This window comes from Corvus kubaryi, unplaced genomic scaffold (assembly GCF_017639235.1).
Source record: "Corvus kubaryi isolate FWS band 111438036 unplaced genomic scaffold, C.kubaryi_AGA036_p1.0 65381, whole genome shotgun sequence".
NCBI classification, from domain to species: domain Eukaryota; kingdom Metazoa; phylum Chordata; class Aves; order Passeriformes; family Corvidae; genus Corvus; species Corvus kubaryi.
In genome coordinates, this window is record NW_024581962.1 from 148,313 (window position 1) to 166,717 (window position 18,405).

An 18,405-nucleotide genomic window follows, 5' to 3' on the forward strand; every position below is an offset into this window, starting at 1 on the left:
GTTGCAATGGCACAAGTACTCTGAAATGGGATGTACAGAAACCCCTGGACTGGGAGATGGTTGGACTAGTATGACTTCTTGCAGATGGAGCTCATTTTAGAGATCTAGTTTACAGAATCTGTGCTGGAAGTTGACCTTAAAGGGAAAGTCACACAGTGGCACTTAGGTTCTTCTCCTGGTTCTAGTGCAGAGGACCTTGGGAAACTGTCTTGGTCCAGCAGAAGGCACAAGAGTGGAGCATGTGAGCATCCTCTGGCATCTCAGTAAATCTTGGGCCTAATCCTCTATTTATGTCTGTAAGTCACTTCAAAGGAGATGGCCTTGTGTTCTCTGAGCCCACAGGTACTCGGCTGGATTGTGTTTTCACTCCCTGCTTCCTGCTTGCACACAGGGAATTTTGGTGATCTGATCTCGGTGGGTTTTCGTGGGGGCTCCCACGTCGTTATCTTCTGTGAGATGCTCAGGTCTGGTCTGTGCCTTTCTGGCACAGCCATCTGTTAGAGCTGTGGCTCTAGCTTAGTTAAGGCCAAGGCTATTGTTTTTATTTTAATCCTTGGTAAATACTGGAAGATGTTGACAAACAAATATTTCAGTAGTGTCAAGTTTACATGGCATTTTCATTACTGTGCCTCTTTATTCAAGTATAATAAACATGTATTATTATATATATTTATAACTAGCATGTATACTGACACCCATGGGCACCTATTTTTGCCACTGTCTTAGCAATAAGGGAAAATCAGTGTTGCTATAAACTGTGTCTCCACTGGGAGGGAAAAATCGTTGCCAGTGTAATAACTATCTGTGTATTTATGCCTGGGGCCAAGGTTAACAGGAGTGCCTTGCACACATACCTTCCCAAACAGAACAGAACCTCCACTGAGCTGCTGAACTTATTTTAGTAAAAGATATGTGCCTTAGACACTCAGCATAAAGTCATTGACTTATAACCCATCTTTTATAACTTGCAGAGGAAAAAAAATACTTTTATTTTGTCCTGCTGCTGACACCTCACTATTAATTATCAAACAAGCACAAAATCAGAATTTACTGCCTTTATTACAAAACCGGTTCTCTGGCAAGAGCTAGTCCAAGTCAATAGGCTCTACTAAGTGGAAAATAAAATTATAATTCACAGTAGTTATCCATCTAGAGTGGAATTAGGATCTGTTATATAAAATAGTGCCTCACAAAGTAAGCATAACAATGTTACTGCCTGGGTTTAAAACGTTGTACCTCTTCTTCAGCCTGTCTCTTTAGCTTTGCTGTGATGCATCGATCAAATGCTCACTCAGTCAGTAGCACACTCATTTTGATTCTATGGGCACCATAAATTTTCTTTTTGCAGAAAAGCTTAAAATTTTGTAGTGGTTAGCAAAATAAAGGACAATGAAAATTCAGTCTTGCTAACTGCCACTCTCCATCTTCACAGCCACAATACAAATTTTGGTGGGGAAAATGCCCAGGGTTTAAAAACACTAAACAAGCTCCTTATACAATTGGTATATTATTATAGGAAGCATCAGACCAGAAATCAAGTAATATTTATTTTGGAAAAAGATGAATGTTGGAGCATATACCACAGTGTATTAATGATTGTGCTATTCATAAACCAAATGGTGCTGGATTCAGCTGACTGAACTATCATCTATGAAACAAAATAATACCCGTCTTTCACATGATTCATGCAAATACTTTGATGTGTAATTAAGGCATAATTCAATCCATAGGAAACCCTCTTGAGAAGGAAGGGCAAGAGCCTGCCAATACACAGTGAGGATGAGGAGGTGGCGCTGCTGGTGGCTGCTTCTGGAGGAAGGCCTGTGGAACAGAGGGAGGAGGCAAGAGAGGGAAAGTGTGTGAGAGGGCAGTGACTTTCTGAGGAGGAGGCTCAGGGAGATCTGCAATGACGAAATCCAGGGAGAAGTCAGAGCAAGGTGGCAGCTGTGGAGGTAGAGAAACAGGGTCTTCACAGCTCTGGGAAAGGCTTTGGTGGAAAACACATAACAGCAAGCAGAACAAAAGTATTGACAGATGAAAGGCAAGTAAGTGTAGAACTGGTTGGTGTTTCAGGTAGGTGTGGAGATTAGGCCAGGTTGTTCTGCTAGACACAGAGAGGAGACTGAGCCTAAGTGGGGTGGAGAACCCAGGCCAGAACTCAGTGCTTTCTGCAACCGGGGATCCTGTGAAAAAGACATCAAAGATCCGCAAGAATTGAATAGCTGTAGGACTGTTGAAACTCCAAAAAGGAGAAAACCTTGTGCACAGCTGTCATAGCCCCTGGAATAGGACTTGTGTTTTCATAAGTGCATTGACAGACCCTCATGTGCTTAGACTGCTGAAGAAGTGCAATTATTAAATTAATAATATGGGGAATTCATTGAGGGTGGGAGGATAGTTGCTTCTAGATCAGACCTTCAGTGGATATAAATTAGCATAGTTCAGTTTGATACCTGATCCTACTTATCACAGTTCAGAATTGCACACGCATAAGCAATACTCATACAGATTTTATTATAGCTCTTAGCTATGAGAAAATGCTTTATAAGAGTGTTGTTCTGAATATTATGAAGATTGTACTCAAAAACATACCAACAGTGACTTGCTTTTATAAAAGACTGCTATCAAATGCCATAAAAATTGTATTTTGTATTTTATTGAACATTGTCAGCAATTTGCTGTATCTGTTCATTAAAAGTAGGTTGGATTACTAGCAAATGTATAATAAAAATTGTTTACTTTTTAATGAGTCTTTTTGTCCTCTCTTTAATATTTAAACTTGTTCCTTCCTACTCCTGCATTCAGTTCTATTCCCTATGCATAACAGGCAGGTCAGCTGTGCAACGTTATTACATTATCTGTTCATGCCCACATGCTATGTTTCTAGTCTTTCCAAATCTCTTAATTCGTTCAACATACCTAATTTTGACTACCTTTAAACTCAGCTGTTGGAAGCATATGACCACATGAATAATTTAGTAATTATTCAGAATCAATAGCACTTCAGCTTTCATTGCCATGAGGAGTATGGGAGGATATGAGGCCAGGAGGCCAAAAGACACCTTTGCTTGTCACTCTAAAAGATCTCAGGATTTGGGGAAATCCAAATGGTAATGCGAGAGTTTAAAATAATGCATGTGCTGCCTTTGCTTCACACTTTTTCCTTCATTATGTATTACGTTTTCATACATAACCAACAAAGCACATACAAATTTTCCAGGCCTCAAAACAGTGCCCAAGCTGTAGGGATTCATATGGCTGGGTCTGTAGGTCTTTTCTCGAATTTCCACTGGTGAGTAAGTGCTGGCTGCTTTTCTTCAGCCTATTTATTGCACACCCAGATGCCATGCCCTGATCACCTGCTCATCACAGCAGCCCTGCCCATGACACCAGCCCTCACTGGGGCTTCATATCTTCCCAAATAAGGTTTAATTTCTGGACAGAGCTTTCGTTACTCACCCTGAAAGTTGCTTTTCAAATGTTGCCCTAGGCTTTCCTCCTTTTACATGCCTGTCTCTGGATTTCAGCTGGTGATGACATTTCCTGAAAAAAAATAAGGTTCTGATGGAGCACAGGAACCATCCCTGTACCAAGAGTGTGCTTTCTTATAAGCCCCTTATTTTCCAATCAGCTTTAGTTTGAATTTTTATATGGCTTTGTCTCTTCCTTTTGTATTTATTCAGTTGCATCTGAAGGAAAATAGCACGCAGTAAAGTTCCTAAATACAATTTAAATATAGCTCATTTCAATCTGCTTAGTTTTACATTTCCATTCATCAATACATTAAGCTAAAAATATCTCAGATTGCTTTGTTTTGCTTCTTGTAATTTAAGAAAAATTATCGAATCTGTTAAAATTTCTTCTCAGAAAAGTGTAACCTGTTCACTTTAGAAAGCATCATTTGAGCAGAATTAAGAAGCAGTTATTGGTGTGCAGCTCGAAATTGAGTGAGCATATTTGAAAGACAGAATGACTTTGGCAATAACAGATATTTGGTTCTGTTTTGTTTCCTTAGGCCAGCTCAAAACTGGGGAGCAGAAAGTGCTGTTGGTTTTACTGTCAGTGCACCCAGTCTGGTGGCAGCCAGCTTGGAGCTTCTTTGGTTAGCTTTGTCCTTTCAGTCTCTTATGACAAACAGTGATAAAACTGAAGTCTGGATGCTTTGGCCACCAAAAGGTGTATCCTATGTGATTACACACAATACAAGGGATTTATACTAAGACATTGTTCCTGCAGAAGAGACATAAATCCCTTCTGCCAGCTCCCCTCCACTGCCTTCTACTGCTGCATTTTAAAACAGCAGACATTTTTGCTTTGGATTTTTTACTCAGCCTAAATATTTCAAAGATAGAATCAGAACTATATTTATCAAATTATACAACACTTTTGTCTCCTTGTGTAACTGGCTGCTTGCAATGTTTCCTCAGTATCCTCTTTACACAAGACACCATTAACAGACTGGTGCCTACAAGCATCCAGATGAGACTTGGGAGACTCATTTTTGCACCAGTTCTTTGCGAGATATCTTACCACGGCATTTGATCTGTGTTATGCTACTGATGGATTGAAAAACCAAGACATTTTGCTCCAGAAAGGCCCCTTCACTGCTGACGAAAGTTAGACAGGCTGGTTTTATTTTCTCTTTCAGTTACCATCAGAGAGGGACTACTTTGCTGTTCAGGCTTTCACAGGGAGGTGGAGAGGAGGAGGCGAAGTCTCACTCCCCAGCACTTTGATAAATCCTTCTCAAAGGGAAGGGCTGCTCCATGTTGCACAAGGCAGGAGTTTCACACAGCTCTCGCCGTGGCACTGAGCGTGGCAGACGCAGGACCGAAGCTGCGAGTGATGAGGCACAGTCATTCAGCTTTCTGTGCACGGCTGTGAGAGCAAGCGCCTGGAATTCAAAAGATTTCTTGGAAGTGGGCTGAACCTCTAAAGGAGGCACGTGGGAGCTGATCTCGGGCCTTTGGCATGCCTTAGCTCATCTGCTGCACCGCTCTGCCAGACGTGCTTTGCAAGGGACAATGAGGAGGATCCGCCTTAATTAAACCCTTGGAAGCTTCACGGGTGGTGAGAATCACGGATGCAGGGATAACCAGCTGCGACTGTCACGGCAGTATCTTCTGCAGACCCGGAGGTCGTCACCAGCGTCTCTGGAGAGGCTGTTTCTGGGTCGCAGAGGGAGATCTGCAAAGGTTTACACTCCCTACTCACTTTTTGGCGGCCTCACTTAACATTACTGCCGGCTCCTGGAGCAGCGGCTGACCCACTTCATGATTTCTTAAGCATGAAGTGAAGCTTCTCGTTGATGTAGCTGACTGATCTCAGTGCCCTGAAGAATCTGGCCCCTGATTACCAACCAGCTGACAGACATGAATCAGGTGGCAATTAAATGCTTGTAAAATACAAGACCCATTTAGTAACATTTCCAAGTCCCTTAGAAATATTGGTTCTTGGAAATATCCTATCCGTTGCCAGCTATTCTAAGATAAACATAAACATTAAGTATACTAAATTATTTTTCTTTAAGGGCAGTGAAAATCAGAACTCTGAGCACTCTTAATGGGTGTTGAAATTCTGATTTTTTTTAATCTCCCTAAAGTCCAGGCCTATGTGGCTTCCTGTGGAGGTGAGTTTTATAGTTCAGTCACACATCATATGAAAGAGTGTTTTCTTTGATCAATTTTTAGCTTTCCACCTTTGAATCTCTCTATTCCTTTCTTCTGAGACAGAGAAATCAACTCCTAAGTTCTATCACTTGTTAGCATATTTCTACCTTAAAGAAAAGTTAAAATTCATTCATCTCATTCTCTTTCTTACGGTACCCATGCTTCCCTGTCTATTTCCATTTCGTGAGTTTTCCATGCCCCAAACACTTTTTTTCTGTACTTTGAAATCTCCCTTAGTTCTGCTTTGTCCCTTAGAAAGAGAGGGAATATACAGTTTACTAGTCAAGCTTGCATGGCTTTTTCCTATAGTATAACCTCAGAAAGGCTGAAGAGGAACTGCATGAGAAACAGTGTGGATGCCATCCTGGCCAGTTATTGTGTCCACAGCATTTTAGGAAACTGCTCCTGTAAAACATCATAAATGGTGATAAAGCACCTTAAGCTCGCATTAATAGTAGTAGGATTTGAAACTGCTCAGCACCTCTTAGGTATCCTATCCAGAAAGAGAGGATTGTATTTTTGGCTGCAGTTACAAAGCTTAAGAGGTTTCTACCTATGTTTCTGTATAGCAAAATCGGGATATTTCCTTTATAGTACATCAACAGGAAATATTTCTCTGAATACTCTGTTGTATTTTCCAACCAGATGCATAAAGCTCCTTTTGCAAATAGGCCTCTTAATCCATTTTTTTTCCTCACAAACCACATGAATCACCCATGTACTAACAATTTGCCTCATTTCTCAATCCATCTTTTTTAGACAGACCGCACCCTCAGCTAAGTCTGTGTGCTTTCTCATGTACTAAAAGTCCCTGCTAGCAGCCAGACTGTCACCATCTCCATGACCTCTGAAAACAGGCAGTTTAGGTCATTCACCAGGGATGTGGGAGTCTTGGGTTGAAATACGCTGTTAGCGTGACTCAGAACAGAGGTATGGATATATGATTTCAGGTTAGTGCCCTGTCAGGTATTTTCTGTTGGAGTTTTATCACTTTTGGTAGATGAACAGTTATTGCTCAGAAAAGCCTCTAAAATTCATGAACCAGCAGTCTAGGGAGTGAGGCTGCAACACTGCTCACCAGTCACGGGCAGAGGCATTATCCTGTTGTTGTTCAATAAGAGAGGTGGATCAAGATTATCCCAAAACATGACATTTAGGGAGTTCCCCTTTAATATGGAGGGCACGGCCATGTCTCAGAAGAGACTGCAGGCCCATTTGCACAGCTTACATCTTGTTAGAGGTCTCTGACCCTCACACTGTCCTGATTCACCGCATCCTAAAGTGGGAGATTGGATCTTACTGGCAATGCACTCTCCTCTTTTGAGCTTTTGGCTTGGGCTGAGATCCCAAACACTTCCCTAATGATGGGCAGTGGACTCTGTGAGGAGATTTCTTTTTTCAGAAATCAAGGCACCCTCTGGGTCCAGTGTCAGAGAGAGGTGTCAGCGGTGCCAATCAGACAGATTTAGAGGAGAAAACACACAGCAAAGAGCCTGACTGCTTCTGAAGACCCAAAAAAGATGAATCTGTCAATTTTTGCTCTAAATGGGAAGCTGAACTTTAAGTCATGGCTTAACCAAAGGGCAGCGTATGGAAGCACTACAGCTGTTTGAGATCCACGTGCACTTCACACTGGCACTTTGACAAACGCTATTGTGTTACAAATACTGGATGACACAGTAAATCTGGGGCTGCATTCAGCTCTGTCCTACGCGGGCATAATTCCCACTGACTTTGTACACGTCTATACCAAAAAATGTGTGGAAATGCGTAGGACCGAAACAAATACACTGTGCTTGTAAGGAATCCTTCTGGCAGACTGAGAAACATTTGATATGGTTAGACCCCTGTAGCAGGAAGCATGAATGCTGTAATATGGAACTGGAGGAAAAATTAGGGAATCCATGAGGTCTAGAAGCTGCCTGGTGATTTTAAAGACAAAACTTGAATTTCTGCACTGGAGCAACAGACATGCTGGCTGGTCATTATAAGGGGAACAGGGCTCCTCCTGCTGAGATCCATTTACTGTCTTTCATACTCTGCTTTTTGTCTCTCTGCCAGTTTCTACAAGGAAAGAAAGAATTCAGAGGTTTTTTGTTTTTTTTCTGGAGTGAAAGCCTACAGGAGGCCTAAAAAGAGCACTACACAAATATATCAGAGAAGAGATCATGTTGCAGGGAAGCTGTGGCTGCCAATGATGAGATCTTCAGTTTCTTAGCCACTTTAGGTCAGAAACCAGGTGTTATGTTGTTGATCCCATGGCTGCTTGCCATCCCCTGCCTCCTCCTGTAACAAACAGTCTCAGACGAACAGCTTTCACAGCTCCAGATGTTTAAAAATACACTTTTAGAGTACTTCAACAAGGAAGTGCTCTTTGCAAAGTGCTGCTTTCTATGTTCAGTGGCAGAGCCGGTGCTAACTCCTCTACACTGATTTTTAGATGGCATTTTAAAAGCTTCAGCAAGTCTGGACACATATTTTCTCTGCTTAAAACCTGCTTAACTCTTTCAGCACTGTTTTTAGATGCCCCTGATGTTCATATAACTGGAAAGGGCTTAAAATCAGAACAGTGGAAAATAAGTGAGAAATTAATGGCCTTCTTTTTTTTTCTCAAAAGAGTAAAGGCCAAAAGGAACAATGCTGTAAACATCTCTATGAAATCAACTTACTTGTGCATTTTCTACCACTAAGAGCCAGAACAAGCTGGCTTATGCCAAATAGTCAGGCAGCAGGGACAATTTTTGCAAGGGGTACAATAACTGCAGAAAATACCATCCCACTGGAACATTTGGGACACTTTAACAGTCACAGCTCCAAATTTATTAAGCCAAATGACATTACAAGCTGTGGGGAAAACAGAGCAAGAGCTAAAAATCATTTAAGATTTAGGTAAAAATCCATCTTCATGTTAAAGACAAGTACTTTATGCTAAAAGAGGCAAAGCTGGTGCTGGCATCAAAGGCAAGGGTGTCAGCAGGAAGTGCCAAGGAAACAGCTGAGGCCTTGTACTTCAAAAAGCTTAACTCTGGGTGAGGGATGTTCCCACCAACAGTCAAGATTCACAGATGACATTTTCAGATGTCTTAGGTTTTTTTCCATCCAGGCAGTCACGTGATGGTTCCTATGCCATATGTCTTTTCCATGGGCTTCAGTTTCTTAGGTGTCTACAGCTGCTTTCAGTTCTCTGCTACAAGGTGGAAAAGAAAGCCTCGGTGGTTTGTCTTCTTATTTTAGGATTAGTTTCGTGAGATTTGGATGGATTTCTATTTCTGTTCCATTAGCAGAGACAATTTTTAGCTGCTAAATGCAGTGTTAACCAGTTTCTCTGACATGGACATGGCTGACCCATCAGATCTTTGACAAATGATTGATTTAATCTAGAAATGTCTATTTATAAACTAATGCAAAAAAATATTAAGGATGAGTAAACTAGTTAATAAGCATCCCACTGGCAACATGAATAAAATTACTGCTAGGTCAACTGAGAAGTCAGCATTGCTCCATATGCTTCTTTTAGTGGTGTTCAAATAGCACAGGTGTAAACTTTGGGTGACCTTATTTATTTCATATTTAAGTGGGTCATTAAAGGAAACTGTCATCTATTGAACTAATTGCTTTTTTAATTCCTTCCTGTGAAGAGGAATAATAAGCTTCTTATCTTATTAATACATCTATTGTTCTTATCAAATTTGTCTTGCTTTTGGAAAAACTCTGTATCCTCAGAAATGAGGCTGAATTTCCCCTAAAATGAGGTTGAATTTCCTCTAAAATCAGAGGCATAATCTTAAACATTTATAATCTGAATGTGGGAAAGAGACAACCTGACTCAGTGTTTTTAATGCGCTTCATTCATCTATTTGCTAAGGTGGGGCAGAAAACCTCAGTCTGAAGGTGTGGGGGAAGGGGAATCAGCCTCAGGTGGAGCTGAGTTACATCTCTGTGCCCCAGATGCAGAAAGACTTCTGTGCATTGCAATGCTCAAACCTAAATTTTAGGTGTCTGACTTCTGTTGTGGAATCCAAGACCCAAATGGTGCATGAATTCTCCATCTGATGCCTGGGGAGAAGAGTTAGGTGAATCATAACCTACCCAACTAAATTCATCTATTATGTACAGGCTCTGAAGCCAGTAGTGTTAAATTGAAAATTACATGGAGAACACTTGGCCCGTGGTTTACTTGAAAGAAAAAAAAACCAAACCAAAACTAGTAAAAGTGTGTATTTCTTTAAATTTTATGCTGACAGACCAGAGATAATTAGCCTACAGCTGCAGACTGAGGAGAACGGCTCTTTTTTCTGCCTAGAAGCAGCAGGTGAAAACCCTGAGAGAGAATCTGGGTGCCACTGACTTAATTTAGTTGCTTGAATTGAAGGCAGCATACAAGACCAGAGAGAAACAGGGAGGTGGCAAATCTTCAAGACCAGGATTTCTAAAGAGTGGCAGTTAATAAACAGAAATGGGAGTATGACTAGAAAGAAGAAAGGATTAAAAAATATGTACTTATGACACCCCTGTAGTATCATAGATGCCTTTGAGATGTATCAACTAGGCACAAGCCCAGACTCAAAAGCAATGCACTCTCATGAGAAATGTGATGTAACAATGGAGAACTGTAAACAATAGGAGATGGAGGAGTGTTACAAAAATCATCATGAACCTGTATACTGCTACACATATATCTTATGCAAAAAAACCTTTCCCACTTGTCCAATGTGCTCCCATACATTGTTCTGCACCCTACCAAGGCCTGCTGCTTTGCAGGCACTCCTTGTGACTTCCATATACTCGTCTCTGTTGTGAGCCAAAACACAATCAGGCATTGCTTGCAACATTGCTTGTATCATGAGTACCTTTATTTTAGAACAGTATTAACATGAAGATTATTTCATTTTTGTGAAGGGAAAATTACTTGTCTTTTTCAATAGGCAACAGTTTAGTAATAATAAAAGGCAATAATAAAAATGACAACAAATTAACATAATTATCTGCCCACATAAATTCTTACAATCCTGTTCTATTGGGCATTTGTTTGAAGAGGCTTTTTTAATCTGCATGAGATGATAAAATGTATAGAGATAAAATTGCTCCATTTTTTTCAGGAAGGATCTTCAAAGTAGCCCGATCACTGTATGCTGACATTTTAATATCATCAATGGGAGGACTCGTGGAGTAAGCCTAAATAAGTGTGGCAAAGTACAAGATTAAAATGTATTAAAATGAAAGCGTAGAAGTTGTCTTTCCAGCACTTTCATTTGAAGGTGAGAAAGAGCAGAGTCAAAGAATACCGTGCTGCTTTGTAAATCAGGCGATAAGGAGTACTGGCTACTGACAAGCACCAGTCTCTCCTTCTTTCTGTGTGCAGTGTACACACACGGTCAGGTCTAATGAGGGGAGAGAAATCCTTGTTTCTTAAAGATTATATACTCAAACATGAGTACAGCCATGATGTAAAGCCAGGTATGACTCCACAAAAGAAGCATAGCTCTAGCCATACTTAATAGATCAGGTACTGTGTGGCCTGAATGCTTGGAGTCATTGTCCAGAAACAGTAAAGTCACATTTGAACAGCCTTTACCCAAGGTTAATATTCTGGCTATGAGAGGGCTCGCTAGGTAGGGCGCAGATCCAGGTGGAAAAAAAGGCACAAGTAGCCAGTGGCCTGAGTTGTCTCCCTGTGCCCACACACTGCTCCACCTGAACAAACCACCAGAGCAGCAGGTAACCAGGAGCAGGTGCAGAGACAGCACAGCACCACGAAGGTCAAATCAGGAAACAAGCCTTTATCACTCATGTTTGTTTTGTTTATTATTTCCCCATTTTTAAATTTGTCATTATGTCAAGTTATGGAGAATTTGTTTCTTGAGATGCCATAATGAAGCATGTGCATCATCCAGTGCAGTGTGTTACAAAATGTTGTGGGTTTTCGTTAAAGCCTACCCTAGCAGCTGTTGTGTTTGATATACCATCACATCAGCAAATTTATATGCTTTTGATTAAACTTTTTGGTTTAGAATGGCACCTCTTACTAACACATAAGAGTAGAGCCAAGTAGAATAGCAAACAGGAGGAGAGAGAATGCTGGAGGAAAAAACCTGAAGATCTTGGATAGCTGCTTAGGGATTTTTTATAAAAACCTGTGAAGATTTCTTGTCACTGAGAAAAAGAAATTGTTTTAGAGGTTTATAGGAAGTGTTAACAACTGCATACTAGGCATTATTTTCCCCTTGTTAAGCAAAATAAATAATGAAAGTACCAAGGCTTTTCAAAAATTCTACCAAGGGGCAAGAACCAGCTTTTTGTTTATTTATTTAAGTTTATAAATTAGTGATATACTGGATGCAAAATCTTTTGAAGGGTTGCATATTTATCTGGTGTGAATAATCTCAAGACCTGTGTTAAATTTATGGCAGCACAGTGAAACTCAGCCATGCCCACACACCTGCATGAAGTGGGTGCTTTTGTTCCTTGGATCATGTGGATTATCTCCACTGTAAACAATGCATTAATAAAGAGCAGAGCAGGCACTTACCATATTCCCTTTTGGAATTAAGGAATAAAAGACAACTTGCATACTTGGCTGCCTTTGAGGAAGCTTCTAGAAAAAAAGTTCAGAAGGAAAATGAGAGGAGTATAATGACTAATAAAATAAGGAAAAATACTGTGCCATTTTAAGTGTAAATGTGTCTTGGAAATACCAACCCAAAATGCTACTGAGTAGCTAAGTCTATGCAAAATGTCCTTTGTTGGCCATTTGAAAAAATAAACAAAAAAATCACCAAACATAAAAATCGTCTTTTGTAGAGACATCAAATATAAATTAAGCTTTGTTAATCGTAGACCTGAAATTTGTATTTATAGGGATAATAGAGTCCATGACAACCAGTTTGATTTTTCCACCCATTCTGGCCTCAGGAAAGGAAACAGAATCCAGGAAAACAGTCCCGCCTGACACCTATCTCATCAGCAGCTTTCACAGCACAGTGCGGTGGCGAGGAACAGTTTCATCAGGAGATCAGGAGTTTGAAGAGCTGCTAGTGCAGAGGGGAGGTATTCCTCAAGAAGGACAGGAAGCAAGGTTGGGGTGGACTGAGAAAGTGAGGGCAATAATGTACAGATCCAGCAAGAAAAATGCAGAAGGGAATGCTGGTAGGCAGGGAGCAATGCTCTGCAGAAATCCACACCATGTCCACTTAGTTCCCTATTCCCTGTACAGGCAGCTTGAAATCAGCGTGGCTACTCACAGAGTGTGGTACAAAGATATTAAAAACGAGTCTCAGCTAATCAGAAATATCCTGCAGATTCGAACCACTAAGATCCAGGGTGCTGGAAAGGTGGAAAGCAGTCCTGTTCTTTTGGCTATGTTTGATTCCTTACTAATTTTGTAGCAGTATATACACCTGGTATAGAACAGATCAACTCTTTTTTTGTTGTTATTCTATCAATTTTTTTAATGTATTTTCCGTAACTTTTTTTTTTTTTTTACTAAAAATGTCACAGTAGTCTATATTAGTGCCACCTTATGTTTCAAGGAAACATATTTATATTGCCACAAGAATAATCACGTGATTCAAAAGCCCTTCAGTGCTTTGTGGCTGTAGGCTTGCATTGCGTCTTGCAGGAGGATTGTGGCTGCTGGGTTATTTTTTTTTTGCAACATCTCTTACTTTACTTAAGACAAAAGAAAACTTCTGTGGATAGGCATGGAATCACTATCATCCTTTTGTCTCTTCATTCTTTAGGTGTGCTCATAATATAAAATACTCTGTAATTTCAGAAGGATATAAATGAAAGAATTAATTGAAAAATAAGTAATTTCATCTATGTCTCATTTTAAACTTGTATCTTTCATGCATATCCAAAGATTAGATAGTGGTATATATTTTCCTTTCCTCTTTAGATTTGTATTTGAACATTTGTGTCAAAAAATCAAGTTCAAACTAATCAAGCTGCACCTTTGTGCATATACCTTTTCCCTGAGGCAAAATTATTAGGCAGATTGTTGTACTACTGATTAGTGGACAAAAAAAAAGGACAAAAAATAAAAAATTGCAACTTTTTTCAGTTTATTTTTTGGAAGATTGGTCAGGATAAATACCATCTTTTCTTACGTGTTTGACTGGTCAGTCTCATCTGATTTAGCTCAATGATCTTTCATGCCAATTTACTCACGGGCCAACATTGCTTGCAAAGTGCTAATTGAGAGAAGGCACCATTGCTCAGGGCTATCCGCTTTCTGGCTTGGACGGCTGATTTTACTGACAGCATTATCAGCCAATGCTTCCAATCCAGATGATGAAAATGGGAAGATTTGAACTGAGTCATCATTTTGATACAGTTAAAATGAAAATGTTTGTTGCATTGCCAGGGTTTAAGTAATCTGCTAGTGGAAAATGGAACTTTTAGCATGGACCATATCTGTGTCAGATTCAATTCAGGTAATCACAGGTCAGTTTAAACACACAATTTCAATGTTTATATCTTTTTGTAGTAGAGCTTATTTAGGCACTCATTTAGGCTTCACTGACACTAAGCTCTTGTGCAAGAATTTAGGCAGAAGAAGTTCCTAGATTCATAACTGTGAAGGCCTTGGTCAGCTTTTAAAAGAACAGTTTACAAAAGTTCCTGAGTGAAAGCCTGGAGGTATCCTAACCCCACACAGTGAGGGTGCCAGTCAGTCACTGGGGTGGGTTACAAAGGTTACTGGAGATAAAGGAATTTTGCAAACCCTGCATGATTCAACACACCGAGAGGGCAATGTGCTCACTCCACTGAGCAATTTAATGTCCTGGAGTAATGAAATGATAAGTCTGTTTCACACAATGAGCCTGTCAAAAAACCCCAATAATAATGGGATTCCTGTAGGAGAACTCTGGAAAGTTTTACTTGGAAGACTTAAAATTGTTAATTTTTTGATGCAAAATGGTAATTAACTCAAATAAGCTCCTGTAGCACATGGTGAAATAAAGAATCACTAACACTGAGAAATAGTGATTCAGCCATTTTCATCCATTACACATGGCTGACATAGTTAACTCCTGTTGTCCCTCTGAAACACTGTGGATTGCCGGAGAGGAAAACACAGCCTGGTCCAGAAAGTGTGTACATAATTTTACCCCAACATATGTTTCATTTATTTATTGGTTTAGCCTCAAATTAGGTGGAAATTAGAACCCTCAATTTAGACCTTATCTTTCACTTGCAGCCTCTCCTAAAAGTAGTCTGTACACATGTATGTGCCACAGTATGTGCTTTCATGTCCATGCTCCTTCAAATGCTTATATTTAATTAATACTTATTAAATTAATAAGTGGGAAAAAAAAAAAAAGGTGGACAATATGTAACAACTGCTCTTTTTCAGAACAATATCCACTTATAGAAAGCATGCAGAATAGTTAAAACAAGTAAAACCAGGTAGCCTATTAGATATTTTTCATATTATGCATTCACACTCTGTGAGAAGGTCTGTACACCTAGACTTTGGTTGCAACATTTTTTTTTTCTCTAGTTACAGTTCATTTTTAGAAGCTTTACTCAGGTGGAGCAGGATGAAGGATGACTCTGCTTCTATCTAATGAGCACTGCTACAATTATCCCCTCAAAATACTGCTTTAAATTTAAGCAGTAAGAGAGAGCCTCTGTAAGTGTGAATAAAGGCATTTTATTATCACTACTGATTGCATATAAGCTTTAGATAACTAACTAGCTCAGTTTTTTCTTGCATCACACACCAAGTTTTGGTTTGTTTAACCACAAATTTAGGGTAAGCTTGTCACTAACACAGCAAATACATGAATAATAGCCTTTTTATTTTCAGCAATAACTGGGCTTTATTATATTCAGTAATATCCTCTACAGAATGACTTGGAATGAAGCCATTTCTAGAATACAGCTTTCAAACTTGTTTCAGAAGTCATGCATAATGGGGGAATGAAATACGGTTGGAATACAAGAGTAATGTTTGGACAGTTATATTGTAATTGTATGCTGTATTTCCTGAAGTGAAATTCGTACTTGAGTACTTGCAAATGTGAACATAAGTTTCAAAATTTGCTGATTTTCTACCAAGAATCCTTGTGTGCTTTCTATTGTACTTGGTTCTAGTCTTATGTCAGAATATTTGATGTCACTGTGAAAGAAAAGGAAGGTAATTCAAAAGTATATCTATTACCTTGTTAAGTTGAATTTCATTTCCCACTGAAAGATGAAGTTTTAAAGAAAATGCTCAGTGTTTCTTAGTTTCATAAAGGATTTTGTGAGCGACGTTACATCTGTCCTGACACTTATGGATAGTGTCTTTATCACCTGACTTAGCAAATGAATTGGTAAATTACTTGATTATTTTTCTCTCCATATAGAACCCTTAACCTTTTACTTTTAAATACTCATTTCTAAGTGCAATGCTAGCCTGTGGAAAGCTTGATAACAGCTCATAGGCCCAGATAAATATGATAATTCATTTAACCTTTACTTCAAATCCACTTATTTGTTACAGGCATCAATCACATCTAAAAGCTTGAAGATGAATGTACAAGCTGCACTTGGATGTGTAGTTTGAGTGGTCAGGAGCATAAAGACATGAAGCATGGGTGTAGTGCAAGCAGAAGTTGGCAGCACAGACAAGGTGTGAAATAGCAGCCTTGCAGCTCAAATACTAGGTCAATGAACTATTTTAAAGCTAGTTTAAGGTTTCTGCTACTAGATTTTTTCTGTTTGTATTAAATATTTGGTTTTTTGATAGTTATTAATATTCAGTTTGTACAACTCAACATTTTTAGTTTCTTCATCTGTAAGCCTTGGGGGTTTTGTGCTCAATATCACAGAGATTCCATGTCAAACTATAGTTTTCTAATCCTATTAGAGCTGCATCTGTTATGATATTAATTGGTGGAAAATAGTATTTAATAGTTATCCTATTATACAGTCTTTTGCTTTATCACTGGTTTGTTTCATATCTCTAGAGCTCTGATTTTCTTCTGGCTTTAATTCAGTGTGTGAAAAATCTGAGTCTCAACAAAGGCATGAATGGAAGCATGATATTCTCACTCCTTCTTGGCTAACACAAAGAAAGTGTAGTATATCTCTCCTTTGTTTCTAGGTAAGGATTTAGAATGGCTTTTAAAATATCTCGGATTATTTTTCTCACATTGTTTATCCAATATGACCAATCATAGCAGGCTCTCTTCCAATCCTCTTGTTTAACTTATCAGCTTGCTTAGTTCTATGGAATCTTTCTCATACATTTTTTACCCTTCACACAACACTCACCACAGGTGAAATTCATTCCTGGGTCTAGAGTCAATTCAAGGATCATGTGATAAGTTATTGCTTAAATTTATAGCAATATTATGAGGGCATAAATTAGCTTTTAAGGACTTGGTGTGGTCCTCTGAACAGGTGTGAGTTTCAACTATTAAGATAAAGTTCTTCTCAGCTGGAAAACTTGCAGCTTTTTGTGTACTTTCAAACCATTTAAACTTTCAGTCTCGTTGACTATAGATGCAGTTTGCAGTGAGTGAAGCCTGTGGTAATGTGATGCTTTAGCCTCATTTGTATGGAAGGCAAACAATGGCTGTTACAGAGTTTCAGAATGGTGTGGAGGACCAAATTATCTGGTAGCTTCAGTAGGAGCAATTAAATGAAAATATTTAAAAATTTCAGAAAAATCAACTGACACCTGCATGCTTGGTATTATCTACAGCTGAATTAACTGGGAGAAGCAGCTAACAAGATAGTGATTGTAATAATGATAACAAAAATAATGAGATAATTTCAGTGCTTGACTCATTTTTGTAAATTAATAACTCATACTAGATTTGGTTTAAGGAAGATCAAGAAAATACTTTTTTTTACTCTAGAGAGAAAAGAAAAAAAGAAAAACTTACATAAGTCTAACATTTTTTTATTATTACTTTCAACCAACAAACAACTTCTCTGTTGGAAAACCAAGCATTCTCATAGTATATCCTCTGTTCTATATCTCAGTCAAAAATTCCAAGAAGATTAATTCATGGGCAATATGATGAACTTGATTTAATTCAATATAGAGGGCCATGGTTTCTGATACATTTAATTACAGTTCTCTGCATGATGATTAAGTCAGGATCTGTGCTGGAGACCTTAAGCTGGATATAGAACTTGTCTTGTGGACTACTGTCTTTGCCCTGCAATGCAAAGCCTATCACATTTAAAATACCATACTGGGTTTTAGTTTTGGAAGTTAATTAAGAGGGATAATTAAAAAAAAAAAAAAAAGAAAAGAAAAAGCCTTGGTGCAGATTTCACTTCTCATGTTTTGAGCAAACTTGTATCTTGCAAATACAAATGGAGTGTATCTTCTCACAAGGCTTCATGTGAAAAAGACTCCCACTAGAATACTCACTCCCTGGCTATGGCTTTTTGAAACAGGCCCTCCCTCCTCCGTGATATGTCTTTTGCTCATTCCTCTTGGGTACCTCTCTTTTCACTTTTGGTGGCACAAATCTGCCACGAAGGTGTGCCACATGTCCTGGTATGTTGATTGGCACTGTTTGTCACACACTGGAGTGTTTACCTGGCTTACTTGGACTTGTCCTTCGCAGAGGTTGTGCAGTTCTATCCACGAACAGGAGGATAATACCTGAGGGGTAAATTTGACGCTGAGGATACCTGCTACACAGAGGTAGTCTTCATGAAATGCTTCCCAGCAGCAATGTGCCTATGAAACAAAGGCAGCTATTAACTAAACACAGCTTTGGAG